Here is a 15,509-nt window from a genome sequence, read left to right as displayed (position 1 = left end):
CCCCAAGCCGACCCGCCACGCCCAGAGCTTTAGACCACGCCCCCAAGCCGATAGGCCATGCCCACAGCTTCAAACCACAGGATGATAGGCCACGCCCAACCCCAGATGATAGCAGATCTACAAGCTCGTAGAGCTATGATCTACAAGCCTGTAGATCTGCTATTTTTGACGCCCACAGATGTGAACCACACCCCCAGGCCGATGGAGCACGCCCAAAGCTTGAAACCCCCCCCCCCCCCCCCCCGAGGTGATAAGCCACACCCACAGCTTCAAACTACGCCCCCTAAGGTGATAAGCCGCACCCCCAGCTTCAAACCACACACAACTCGCCGATAGAGGACAAGCACACGGCTTTAAACCACAATCCAAGGTGATAGGCCACGCCCCCAGCTTGAAACCACGCCCCCAAGCCAATAGTCCACGCCCACAGCTTCAAACCACACACCCCAGGGTGATAGGCCACGGCCACAGCTTCAAACCACTCCCCCAAGCCGATAGGCCACGCCCCCGGCTTTAAACCACGCTCCTCAAGGTGATAGGCCACGCCCACAGAGTGCCCGGGGGGCGGGGCCGGGGGGCGAGGTTAAGTATTCAATCGATCGATCAATCAATCGATCAATGCAGCCTCTAACGTGACTTGGATTCTGCAAAATCTGTCAAAATGACTAAGTCCAGAAGTCAAAACGGTGGAAGATGGGGTTTTGCCCGGCTCTCCAAGCGGCCCCGGGGAGCCTCCCGCCCCCACCGGGGTGCTCAGCCAGAGCCCAGCTAAACCCTCTACCCGGCTCTCCATCCGAACCCGGGGACCCACTCTTAAGCACCCTCCCCGGAGTCTGGACCCATAGCCGCGGGCGCAAGTCGGCCGGGGACAGGGGGATATAAGCCAATTTTTGCCTGGGGACCTGGTGGTATAAATCCATCTATATCCCCATGGGTCGGCAAAAAACGGCCTGAATTTCTTCTAAGTCAAGACTGCAAAAGATGCTGTGTTGATGTTGATGGGCCCCCCACGCCAAAACTGGGGCCCCCTAAGAGGACACCACTCTGCCAGGTGGAACCAAAGTAAAGCGTAGTTCCGTGTTCTGCAGCCCACCCAAGCTTTCTACGCTGTAGCGCCCCCTGGTGCTTCTCTAAAGTGTCTATTTTGTTTTGTTTTTTTTCTGTCTTTTTTTTTTTACAGGTGCATGGACAAAAAGAAAAAAGTAACATGCGTTGGACTGTTCCTGTAAGCGGCAGTGTTTGTGGTAGTCGCTTCCGGGTGGTTGTCATGGACACAAGTCACTGATGTAGAAACCAGACTGTTGTCATTTAAACGCATTGCAGTGGAAAATCCTCTACATCTACACGATATAAAAATACTACCAGTAAAATCATCATTTTACAATTTTATTTTCAAAATGTGTCAAACTTTTTTTCAAAATAACATCACAACAAAGTAACAATAACAATAATGTAAATGTAAATAATAAGTGACTAAAGTTTTAAATAAAATAAAATATCACGCATAACAAAGAAAGTGAATGCAGTAGGTCATTATTAGGAAAAATGAAATGAAAAACACTCAGCATGCTCCATCTAAAAGAGCCAGGGGGTCACCTTTGGGTCTTTATACAGTTGTCCATTTATGTACAGTTCATCAAATGACAAATAAGCCACGTGATTCAGGGCCCTGTGTTCCTTCATGATCGGAAACAGTTGTTTTCTCCTGTTATTGATCTCCTCAGGAAAGTGGTCTCTTAACCAAAGAGAGGACCCCTTCAATTCCTTACCACGGCTCTTCACAAATTCTTTACGCTCGTAGTGCTCAAACCGAGCTATAATTGGTCTGGTTTTTCCTTCAACAGGTCGGCCCAGTCTGTGAACCCTAGAGAAGGTTATGTTCCTAACCGCCTCAGCGGACAGTTTGAGGTTTTTGGACATAAAGTCTCTAATCATTTTTTCAAGCTCAGCTTTATCCTCAGCTTTATCCTCACTGATACCACCGAATAGCAAGTCGTCTCTCATCTCTCTGCACTGTCTATCCAGTGAGTGGGGACCTCCATGTTTACCCCGAGAGACCAGTGTCCAGGGGATCGGGGTGGAACTGGCCAGGGGTGGCATCATGTGGGCGTCCAACCAAGCTGGAACGGTGTCGTCTAGGTCGCCTGCAGTGGACGTAGCAGCGGCCGGGGGTGGCATCAAGTGGGCATCCAGCCGAGCTGGAACGGTGTCGTCCAGGTCGCCTGCATTGGACGTGGCAGGGCGAGGACCCACAGGGACTTTGGGGTCGGTCGAGTCAGGCCCAAGGGCAGGAGGAGCGTCGAGGAGGGTCTCATCCTCCTTCATTTGATGGAGGCGGGACACTCTAAACTTCAGCTCGGCCACCTCCTTCTGGTGGCCTCTCTCCTGGTCCTTCAACCTCTGCTCCAGGACACTCTCGGACCTTGAAACCAGGCGTAACTTCTGCTCCATCTGCTCCAGTTTAGAACTGACGTCGGCCAGCTCTCTGCGGTTCTTGATCAGCTCTTGCTTCAGCAATCCATGCTTCATTTTATAGAAGCAGCTTCAAGCAGCGTCAGTCTCTCGGAGCTGGCAACGGAAAATGACGAACGCAGCAATAACAACCTGGTCACTAGTAACACTGATGCCTGCAGGACACTTCGTACTGACCAGTGAGCATCCATTCTATATATATGGTCCGGTCTGCCAATGTGGGTGTAACCTTCTGTTGATTAGTCATGTGACCTGTGTATTGTCCTAAATGACGACACTCAGGCTCCAGCACTGTTCTATAACAGTTGCTACTGTCCTTATCTGATCTAATCAATCATGATATATGTTTCGTAATGATGATCAAAGAAACTTGAGCTCTTCCAGATTATGCCTTTCTTTGATGCAATTAGCGATGAGGCTGGAGAGGTCTCCGCCCTCGCAGGACTCCATGACGAGGTTGCTGTTGCTTCTGTCTATGATGTGGTAGTGGTATCTCACTATGTTGGGGTTTAAAATGATTGCATTATTAACATTCATCAAATATTATTGTGTTTGATCGTGTTGTTTCTTCCGCTGTTGCTGTTAATTTATATCTATTTATATCCAGTGTTGACTGGGCAGGTTTATAAATTCATTTATATAGCACTTATATTCTGTGTTAACTGAGTTTGGCTGACATCTTTAAAAGACAAGTTGATGAGTTCTTCTTTCCAAAGAAGGCATTAGAGTTGACAAATGACACACATATATGCTACTCCAAAAGGACAAAGACAAGACATATGCATAAAGTAGAGGAATCACATAATGTGACGTAAACTTGATTTTATTAAATAAACTCAGCTTCTCTGTTGATTATCATCGTGTTGTTTATGTATTGTTTCTCACTGTATTTGAATGCATACAGACAACTTGATGGACTATCACATTATTGTGTTGCCTCTTTATAGATTTGTAACCTTTTTTAGAACAATATGAGCATCAGTGTCTGTCCACATTAGTCAGGAATTAAAATGCCATATTCATTATTATATTGACTGATCATACGATAATGGTGCAATAAAGTGCTAACTGGCTGCTTGCTTTATGTAACTCCTCGATGTGTGTTGTTTGGACGGACATATTATCATTAGTACATAATATCACAGTTTGAATTATTTGTTTAGATACAATGCAGTCATTGTGTCTTCATATAATGTTTTGTTACGGTAAAGATTTACTGTGTTATACCTTGAAAACACTGATGTTTATTTTATTGTATTAACTGTGGCTGAGTGTTAAAGTGTACCGTTCCAGCCGAGCTGGAACGGTGTCGTCCAGGTCGCCTGCATTGGACGTGGCAGGGCGAGGACCCACAGGGACTTTGGGGTCGGTCGAGTCAGGCCCAAGGGCAGGAGGAGCGTCGAGGAGGGTCTCATCCTCCTTCATTTGATGGAGGCGGGACACTCTAAACTTCAGCTCGGCCACCTCCTTCTGGTGGCCTCTCTCCTGGTCCTTCAACCTCTGCTCCAGGACACTCTCGGACCTTGAAACCAGGCGTAACTTCTGCTCCATCTGCTCCAGTTTAGAACTGACGTCGGCCAGCTCTCTGCGGTTCTTGATCAGCTCTTGCTTCAGCAATCCATGCTTCATTTTATAGAAGCAGCTTCAAGCAGCGTCAGTCTCTCGGAGCTGGCAACGGAAAATGACGAACGCAGCAATAACAACCTGGTCACTAGTAACACTGATGCCTGCAGGACACTTCGTACTGACCAGTGAGCATCCATTCTATATATATGGTCCGGTCTGCCAATGTGGGTGTAACCTTCTGTTGATTAGTCATGTGACCTGTGTATTGTCCTAAATGACGACACTCAGGCTCCAGCACTGTTCTATAACAGTTGCTACTGTCCTTATCTGATCTAATCAATCATGATATATGTTTCGTAATGATGATCAAAGAAACTTGAGCTCTTCCAGATTATGCCTTTCTTTGATGCAATTAGCGATGAGGCTGGAGAGGTCTCCGCCCTCGCAGGACTCCATGACGAGGTTGCTGTTGCTTCTGTCTATGATGTGGTAGTGGTATCTCACTATGTTGGGGTTTAAAATGATTGCATTATTAACATTCATCAAATATTATTGTGTTTGATCGTGTTGTTTCTTCCGCTGTTGCTGTTAATTTATATCTATTTATATCCAGTGTTGACTGGGCAGGTTTATAAATTCATTTATATAGCACTTATATTCTGTGTTAACTGAGTTTGGCTGACATCTTTAAAAGACAAGTTGATGAGTTCTTCTTTCCAAAGAAGGCATTAGAGTTGACAAATGACACACATATATGCTACTCCAAAAGGACAAAGACAAGACATATGCATAAAGTAGAGGAATCACATAATGTGACGTAAACTTGATTTTATTAAATAAACTCAGCTTCTCTGTTGATTATCATCGTGTTGTTTATGTATTGTTTCTCACTGTATTTGAATGCATACAGACAACTTGATGGACTATCACATTATTGTGTTGCCTCTTTATAGATTTGTAACCTTTTTTAGAACAATATGAGCATCAGTGTCTGTCCACATTAGTCAGGAATTAAAATGCCATATTCATTATTATATTGACTGATCATACGATAATGGTGCAATAAAGTGCTAACTGGCTGCTTGCTTTATGTAACTCCTCGATGTGTGTTGTTTGGACGGACATATTATCATTAGTACATAATATCACAGTTTGAATTATTTGTTTAGATACAATGCAGTCATTGTGTCTTCATATAATGTTTTGTTACGGTAAAGATTTACTGTGTTATACCTTGAAAACACTGATGTTTATTTTATTGTATTAACTGTGGCTGAGTGTTAAAGTGTAGCTCTATAAACCAGGTAAATAAAACAATGAAATCACTTCTTATAACAGAGCATGGTAACAGAATGGAACCGTAACCATCTTAAATGGGTGAAGTCGTCCTTTGAGTAGTTTTAAAAGCATGCTCTTTTGTGGCTTTTTATTTTGTTTAAAACACAACCCCATGGTACTTTTGGTGCCCTTGGTGCCCCCCTCCCCCACGGCTTTAAACCACAAACCCCAGGCCGACAGGCCACAAGCCACGTCCCCAAGCCGACCCGCCACGCCCAGAGCTTTAGACCACGCCCCCAAGCCGATAGGCCATGCCCACAGCTTCAAACCACAGGATGATAGGCCACGCCCAACCCCAGATGATAGCAGATCTACAAGCTCGTAGAGCTATGATCTACAAGCCTGTAGATCTGCTATTTTTGACGCCCACAGATGTGAACCACACCCCCAGGCCGATGGAGCACGCCCAAAGCTTGAAACCCCCCCCCCCCCCCCCGAGGTGATAAGCCACACCCACAGCTTCAAACTACGCCCCCTAAGGTGATAAGCCGCACCCCCAGCTTCAAACCACACACAACTCGCCGATAGAGGACAAGCACACGGCTTTAAACCACAATCCAAGGTGATAGGCCACGCCCCCAGCTTGAAACCACGCCCCCAAGCCAATAGTCCACGCCCACAGCTTCAAACCACACACCCCAGGGTGATAGGCCACGGCCACAGCTTCAAACCACTCCCCCAAGCCGATAGGCCACGCCCCCGGCTTTAAACCACGCTCCTCAAGGTGATAGGCCACGCCCACAGAGTGCCCGGGGGGCGGGGCCGGGGGGCGAGGTTAAGTATTCAATCGATCGATCAATCAATCGATCAATGCAGCCTCTAACGTGACTTGGATTCTGCAAAATCTGTCAAAATGACTAAGTCCAGAAGTCAAAACGGTGGAAGATGGGGTTTTGCCCGGCTCTCCAAGCGGCCCCGGGGAGCCTCCCGCCCCCACCGGGGTGCTCAGCCAGAGCCCAGCTAAACCCTCTACCCGGCTCTCCATCCGAACCCGGGGACCCACTCTTAAGCACCCTCCCCGGAGTCTGGACCCATAGCCGCGGGCGCAAGTCGGCCGGGGACAGGGGGATATAAGCCAATTTTTGCCTGGGGACCTGGTGGTATAAATCCATCTATATCCCCATGGGTCGGCAAAAAACGGCCTGAATTTCTTCTAAGTCAAGACTGCAAAAGATGCTGTGTTGATGTTGATGGGCCCCCCACGCCAAAACTGGGGCCCCCTAAGAGGACACCACTCTGCCAGGTGGAACCAAAGTAAAGCGTAGTTCCGTGTTCTGCAGCCCACCCAAGCTTTCTACGCTGTAGCGCCCCCTGGTGCTTCTCTAAAGTGTCTATTTTGTTTTGTTTTTTTTCTGTCTTTTTTTTTTTACAGGTGCATGGACAAAAAGAAAAAAGTAACATGCGTTGGACTGTTCCTGTAAGCGGCAGTGTTTGTGGTAGTCGCTTCCGGGTGGTTGTCATGGACACAAGTCACTGATGTAGAAACCAGACTGTTGTCATTTAAACGCATTGCAGTGGAAAATCCTCTACATCTACACGATATAAAAATACTACCAGTAAAATCATCATTTTACAATTTTATTTTCAAAATGTGTCAAACTTTTTTTCAAAATAACATCACAACAAAGTAACAATAACAATAATGTAAATGTAAATAATAAGTGACTAAAGTTTTAAATAAAATAAAATATCACGCATAACAAAGAAAGTGAATGCAGTAGGTCATTATTAGGAAAAATGAAATGAAAAACACTCAGCATGCTCCATCTAAAAGAGCCAGGGGGTCACCTTTGGGTCTTTATACAGTTGTCCATTTATGTACAGTTCATCAAATGACAAATAAGCCACGTGATTCAGGGCCCTGTGTTCCTTCATGATCGGAAACAGTTGTTTTCTCCTGTTATTGATCTCCTCAGGAAAGTGGTCTCTTAACCAAAGAGAGGACCCCTTCAATTCCTTACCACGGCTCTTCACAAATTCTTTACGCTCGTAGTGCTCAAACCGAGCTATAATTGGTCTGGTTTTTCCTTCAACAGGTCGGCCCAGTCTGTGAACCCTAGAGAAGGTTATGTTCCTAACCGCCTCAGCGGACAGTTTGAGGTTTTTGGACATAAAGTCTCTAATCATTTTTTCAAGCTCAGCTTTATCCTCAGCTTTATCCTCACTGATACCACCGAATAGCAAGTCGTCTCTCATCTCTCTGCACTGTCTATCCAGTGAGTGGGGACCTCCATGTTTACCCCGAGAGACCAGTGTCCAGGGGATCGGGGTGGAACTGGCCAGGGGTGGCATCATGTGGGCGTCCAACCAAGCTGGAACGGTGTCGTCTAGGTCGCCTGCAGTGGACGTAGCAGCGGCCGGGGGTGGCATCAAGTGGGCATCCAGCCGAGCTGGAACGGTGTCGTCCAGGTCGCCTGCATTGGACGTGGCAGGGCGAGGACCCACAGGGACTTTGGGGTCGGTCGAGTCAGGCCCAAGGGCAGGAGGAGCGTCGAGGAGGGTCTCATCCTCCTTCATTTGATGGAGGCGGGACACTCTAAACTTCAGCTCGGCCACCTCCTTCTGGTGGCCTCTCTCCTGGTCCTTCAACCTCTGCTCCAGGACACTCTCGGACCTTGAAACCAGGCGTAACTTCTGCTCCATCTGCTCCAGTTTAGAACTGACGTCGGCCAGCTCTCTGCGGTTCTTGATCAGCTCTTGCTTCAGCAATCCATGCTTCATTTTATAGAAGCAGCTTCAAGCAGCGTCAGTCTCTCGGAGCTGGCAACGGAAAATGACGAACGCAGCAATAACAACCTGGTCACTAGTAACACTGATGCCTGCAGGACACTTCGTACTGACCAGTGAGCATCCATTCTATATATATGGTCCGGTCTGCCAATGTGGGTGTAACCTTCTGTTGATTAGTCATGTGACCTGTGTATTGTCCTAAATGACGACACTCAGGCTCCAGCACTGTTCTATAACAGTTGCTACTGTCCTTATCTGATCTAATCAATCATGATATATGTTTCGTAATGATGATCAAAGAAACTTGAGCTCTTCCAGATTATGCCTTTCTTTGATGCAATTAGCGATGAGGCTGGAGAGGTCTCCGCCCTCGCAGGACTCCATGACGAGGTTGCTGTTGCTTCTGTCTATGATGTGGTAGTGGTATCTCACTATGTTGGGGTTTAAAATGATTGCATTATTAACATTCATCAAATATTATTGTGTTTGATCGTGTTGTTTCTTCCGCTGTTGCTGTTAATTTATATCTATTTATATCCAGTGTTGACTGGGCAGGTTTATAAATTCATTTATATAGCACTTATATTCTGTGTTAACTGAGTTTGGCTGACATCTTTAAAAGACAAGTTGATGAGTTCTTCTTTCCAAAGAAGGCATTAGAGTTGACAAATGACACACATATATGCTACTCCAAAAGGACAAAGACAAGACATATGCATAAAGTAGAGGAATCACATAATGTGACGTAAACTTGATTTTATTAAATAAACTCAGCTTCTCTGTTGATTATCATCGTGTTGTTTATGTATTGTTTCTCACTGTATTTGAATGCATACAGACAACTTGATGGACTATCACATTATTGTGTTGCCTCTTTATAGATTTGTAACCTTTTTTAGAACAATATGAGCATCAGTGTCTGTCCACATTAGTCAGGAATTAAAATGCCATATTCATTATTATATTGACTGATCATACGATAATGGTGCAATAAAGTGCTAACTGGCTGCTTGCTTTATGTAACTCCTCGATGTGTGTTGTTTGGACGGACATATTATCATTAGTACATAATATCACAGTTTGAATTATTTGTTTAGATACAATGCAGTCATTGTGTCTTCATATAATGTTTTGTTACGGTAAAGATTTACTGTGTTATACCTTGAAAACACTGATGTTTATTTTATTGTATTAACTGTGGCTGAGTGTTAAAGTGTAGCTCTATAAACCAGGTAAATAAAACAATGAAATCACTTCTTATAACAGAGCATGGTAACAGAATGGAACCGTAACCATCTTAAATGGGTGAAGTCGTCCTTTGAGTAGTTTTAAAAGCATGCTCTTTTGTGGCTTTTTATTTTGTTTAAAACACAACCCCATGGTACTTTTGGTGCCCTTGGTGCCCCCCTCCCCCACGGCTTTAAACCACAAACCCCAGGCCGACAGGCCACAAGCCACGTCCCCAAGCCGACCCGCCACGCCCAGAGCTTTAGACCACGCCCCCAAGCCGATAGGCCATGCCCACAGCTTCAAACCACAGGATGATAGGCCACGCCCAACCCCAGATGATAGCAGATCTACAAGCTCGTAGAGCTATGATCTACAAGCCTGTAGATCTGCTATTTTTGACGCCCACAGATGTGAACCACACCCCCAGGCCGATGGAGCACGCCCAAAGCTTGAAACCCCCCCCCCCCCCCCCCCCGAGGTGATAAGCCACACCCACAGCTTCAAACTACGCCCCCTAAGGTGATAAGCCGCACCCCCAGCTTCAAACCACACACAACTCGCCGATAGAGGACAAGCACACGGCTTTAAACCACAATCCAAGGTGATAGGCCACGCCCCCAGCTTGAAACCACGCCCCCAAGCCAATAGTCCACGCCCACAGCTTCAAACCACACACCCCAGGGTGATAGGCCACGGCCACAGCTTCAAACCACTCCCCCAAGCCGATAGGCCACGCCCCCGGCTTTAAACCACGCTCCTCAAGGTGATAGGCCACGCCCACAGAGTGCCCGGGGGGCGGGGCCGGGGGGCGAGGTTAAGTATTCAATCGATCGATCAATCAATCGATCAATGCAGCCTCTAACGTGACTTGGATTCTGCAAAATCTGTCAAAATGACTAAGTCCAGAAGTCAAAACGGTGGAAGATGGGGTTTTGCCCGGCTCTCCAAGCGGCCCCGGGGAGCCTCCCGCCCCCACCGGGGTGCTCAGCCAGAGCCCAGCTAAACCCTCTACCCGGCTCTCCATCCGAACCCGGGGACCCACTCTTAAGCACCCTCCCCGGAGTCTGGACCCATAGCCGCGGGCGCAAGTCGGCCGGGGACAGGGGGATATAAGCCAATTTTTGCCTGGGGACCTGGTGGTATAAATCCATCTATATCCCCATGGGTCGGCAAAAAACGGCCTGAATTTCTTCTAAGTCAAGACTGCAAAAGATGCTGTGTTGATGTTGATGGGCCCCCCACGCCAAAACTGGGGCCCCCTAAGAGGACACCACTCTGCCAGGTGGAACCAAAGTAAAGCGTAGTTCCGTGTTCTGCAGCCCACCCAAGCTTTCTACGCTGTAGCGCCCCCTGGTGCTTCTCTAAAGTGTCTATTTTGTTTTGTTTTTTTTCTGTCTTTTTTTTTTTACAGGTGCATGGACAAAAAGAAAAAAGTAACATGCGTTGGACTGTTCCTGTAAGCGGCAGTGTTTGTGGTAGTCGCTTCCGGGTGGTTGTCATGGACACAAGTCACTGATGTAGAAACCAGACTGTTGTCATTTAAACGCATTGCAGTGGAAAATCCTCTACATCTACACGATATAAAAATACTACCAGTAAAATCATCATTTTACAATTTTATTTTCAAAATGTGTCAAACTTTTTTTCAAAATAACATCACAACAAAGTAACAATAACAATAATGTAAATGTAAATAATAAGTGACTAAAGTTTTAAATAAAATAAAATATCACGCATAACAAAGAAAGTGAATGCAGTAGGTCATTATTAGGAAAAATGAAATGAAAAACACTCAGCATGCTCCATCTAAAAGAGCCAGGGGGTCACCTTTGGGTCTTTATACAGTTGTCCATTTATGTACAGTTCATCAAATGACAAATAAGCCACGTGATTCAGGGCCCTGTGTTCCTTCATGATCGGAAACAGTTGTTTTCTCCTGTTATTGATCTCCTCAGGAAAGTGGTCTCTTAACCAAAGAGAGGACCCCTTCAATTCCTTACCACGGCTCTTCACAAATTCTTTACGCTCGTAGTGCTCAAACCGAGCTATAATTGGTCTGGTTTTTCCTTCAACAGGTCGGCCCAGTCTGTGAACCCTAGAGAAGGTTATGTTCCTAACCGCCTCAGCGGACAGTTTGAGGTTTTTGGACATAAAGTCTCTAATCATTTTTTCAAGCTCAGCTTTATCCTCAGCTTTATCCTCACTGATACCACCGAATAGCAAGTTGTCTCTCATCTCTCTGCACTGTCTATCCAGTGAGTGGGGACCTCCATGTTTACCCCGAGAGACCAGTGTCCAGGGGATCGGGGTGGAACTGGCCAGGGGTGGCATCATGTGGGCGTCCAACCAAGCTGGAACGGTGTCGTCTAGGTCGCCTGCAGTGGACGTAGCAGCGGCCGGGGGTGGCATCAAGTGGGCATCCAGCCGAGCTGGAACGGTGTCGTCCAGGTCGCCTGCATTGGACGTGGCAGGGCGAGGACCCACAGGGACTTTGGGGTCGGTCGAGTCAGGCCCAAGGGCAGGAGGAGCGTCGAGGAGGGTCTCATCCTCCTTCATTTGATGGAGGCGGGACACTCTAAACTTCAGCTCGGCCACCTCCTTCTGGTGGCCTCTCTCCTGGTCCTTCAACCTCTGCTCCAGGACACTCTCGGACCTTGAAACCAGGCGTAACTTCTGCTCCATCTGCTCCAGTTTAGAACTGACGTCGGCCAGCTCTCTGCGGTTCTTGATCAGCTCTTGCTTCAGCAATCCATGCTTCATTTTATAGAAGCAGCTTCAAGCAGCGTCAGTCTCTCGGAGCTGGCAACGGAAAATGACGAACGCAGCAATAACAACCTGGTCACTAGTAACACTGATGCCTGCAGGACACTTCGTACTGACCAGTGAGCATCCATTCTATATATATGGTCCGGTCTGCCAATGTGGGTGTAACCTTCTGTTGATTAGTCATGTGACCTGTGTATTGTCCTAAATGACGATACTCAGGCTCCAGCACTGTTCTATAACAGTTGCTACTGTCCTTATCTGATCTAATCAATCATGATATATGTTTCGTAATGATGATCAAAGAAACTTGAGCTCTTCCAGATTATGCCTTTCTTTGATGCAATTAGCGATGAGGCTGGAGAGGTCTCCGCCCTCGCAGGACTCCATGACGAGGTTGCTGTTGCTTCTGTCTATGATGTGGTAGTGGTATCTCACTATGTTGGGGTTTAAAATGATTGCATTATTAACATTCATCAAATATTATTGTGTTTGATCGTGTTGTTTCTTCCGCTGTTGCTGTTAATTTATATCTATTTATATCCAGTGTTGACTGGGCAGGTTTATAAATTCATTTATATAGCACTTATATTCTGTGTTAACTGAGTTTGGCTGACATCTTTAAAAGACAAGTTGATGAGTTCTTCTTTCAAAAGAAGGCATTAGAGTTGACAAATGACACACATATATGCTACTCCAAAAGGACAAAGACAAGACATATGCATAAAGTAGAGGAATCACATAATGTGACGTAAACTTGATTTTATTAAATAAACTCAGCTTCTCTGTTGATTATCATCGTGTTGTTTATGTATTGTTTCTCACTGTATTTGAATGCATACAGACAACTTGATGGACTATCACATTATTGTGTTGCCTCTTTATAGATTTGTAACCTTTTTTAGAACAATATGAGCATCAGTGTCTGTCCACATTAGTCAGGAATTAAAATGCCATATTCATTATTATATTGACTGATCATACGATAATGGTGCAATAAAGTGCTAACTGGCTGCTTGCTTTATGTAACTCCTCGATGTGTGTTGTTTGGACGGACATATTATCATTAGTACATAATATCACAGTTTGAATTATTTGTTTAGATACAATGCAGTCATTGTGTCTTCATATAATGTTTTGTTACGGTAAAGATTTACTGTGTTATACCTTGAAAACACTGATGTTTATTTTATTGTATTAACTGTGGCTGAGTGTTAAAGTGTAGCTCTATAAACCAGGTAAATAAAACAATGAAATCACTTCTTATAACAGAGCATGGTAACAGAATGGAACCGTAACCATCTTAAATGGGTGAAGTCGTCCTTTGAGTAGTTTTAAAAGCATGCTCTTTTGTGGCTTTTTATTTTGTTTAAAACACAACCCCATGGTACTTTTGGTGCCCTTGGTGCCCCCCTCCCCCACGGCTTTAAACCACAAACCCCAGGCCGACAGGCCACAAGCCACGTCCCCAAGCCGACCCGCCACGCCCAGAGCTTTAGACCACGCCCCCAAGCCGATAGGCCATGCCCACAGCTTCAAACCACAGGATGATAGGCCACGCCCAACCCCAGATGATAGCAGATCTACAAGCTCGTAGAGCTATGATCTACAAGCCTGTAGATCTGCTATTTTTGACGCCCACAGATGTGAACCACACCCCCAGGCCGATGGAGCACGCCCAAAGCTTGAAACCCCCCCCCCCCCCCCCCCGAGGTGATAAGCCACACCCACAGCTTCAAACTACGCCCCCTAAGGTGATAAGCCGCACCCCCAGCTTCAAACCACACACAACTCGCCGATAGAGGACAAGCACACGGCTTTAAACCACAATCCAAGGTGATAGGCCACGCCCCCAGCTTGAAACCACGCCCCCAAGCCAATAGTCCACGCCCACAGCTTCAAACCACACACCCCAGGGTGATAGGCCACGGCCACAGCTTCAAACCACTCCCCCAAGCCGATAGGCCACGCCCCCGGCTTTAAACCACGCTCCTCAAGGTGATAGGCCACGCCCACAGAGTGCCCGGGGGGCGGGGCCGGGGGGCGAGGTTAAGTATTCAATCGATCGATCAATCAATCGATCAATGCAGCCTCTAACGTGACTTGGATTCTGCAAAATCTGTCAAAATGACTAAGTCCAGAAGTCAAAACGGTGGAAGATGGGGTTTTGCCCGGCTCTCCAAGCGGCCCCGGGGAGCCTCCCGCCCCCACCGGGGTGCTCAGCCAGAGCCCAGCTAAACCCTCTACCCGGCTCTCCATCCGAACCCGGGGACCCACTCTTAAGCACCCTCCCCGGAGTCTGGACCCATAGCCGCGGGCGCAAGTCGGCCGGGGACAGGGGGATATAAGCCAATTTTTGCCTGGGGACCTGGTGGTATAAATCCATCTATATCCCCATGGGTCGGCAAAAAACGGCCTGAATTTCTTCTAAGTCAAGACTGCAAAAGATGCTGTGTTGATGTTGATGGGCCCCCCACGCCAAAACTGGGGCCCCCTAAGAGGACACCACTCTGCCAGGTGGAACCAAAGTAAAGCGTAGTTCCGTGTTCTGCAGCCCACCCAAGCTTTCTACGCTGTAGCGCCCCCTGGTGCTTCTCTAAAGTGTCTATTTTGTTTTGTTTTTTTTCTGTCTTTTTTTTTTTACAGGTGCATGGACAAAAAGAAAAAAGTAACATGCGTTGGACTGTTCCTGTAAGCGGCAGTGTTTGTGGTAGTCGCTTCCGGGTGGTTGTCATGGACACAAGTCACTGATGTAGAAACCAGACTGTTGTCATTTAAACGCATTGCAGTGGAAAATCCTCTACATCTACACGATATAAAAATACTACCAGTAAAATCATCATTTTACAATTTTATTTTCAAAATGTGTCAAACTTTTTTTCAAAATAACATCACAACAAAGTAACAATAACAATAATGTAAATGTAAATAATAAGTGACTAAAGTTTTAAATAAAATAAAATATCACGCATAACAAAGAAAGTGAATGCAGTAGGTCATTATTAGGAAAAATGAAATGAAAAACACTCAGCATGCTCCATCTAAAAGAGCCAGGGGGTCACCTTTGGGTCTTTATACAGTTGTCCATTTATGTACAGTTCATCAAATGACAAATAAGCCACGTGATTCAGGGCCCTGTGTTCCTTCATGATCGGAAACAGTTGTTTTCTCCTGTTATTGATCTCCTCAGGAAAGTGGTCTCTTAACCAAAGAGAGGACCCCTTCAATTCCTTACCACGGCTCTTCACAAATTCTTTACGCTCGTAGTGCTCAAACCGAGCTATAATTGGTCTGGTTTTTCCTTCAACAGGTCGGCCCAGTCTGTGAACCCTAGAGAAGGTTATGTTCCTAACCGCCTCAGTGGACAGTTTGAGGTTTTTGGACATAAAGTCTCTAATCATTTTTTCAAG

This window comes from Gymnoscopelus microlampas (assembly GCF_963454915.1).
Source record: "Gymnoscopelus microlampas genome assembly, chromosome: 5".
NCBI classification, from domain to species: Eukaryota; Metazoa; Chordata; class Actinopteri; order Myctophiformes; family Myctophidae; genus Gymnoscopelus; species Gymnoscopelus microlampas.
This window is presented reverse-complemented; position numbering follows the sequence as displayed.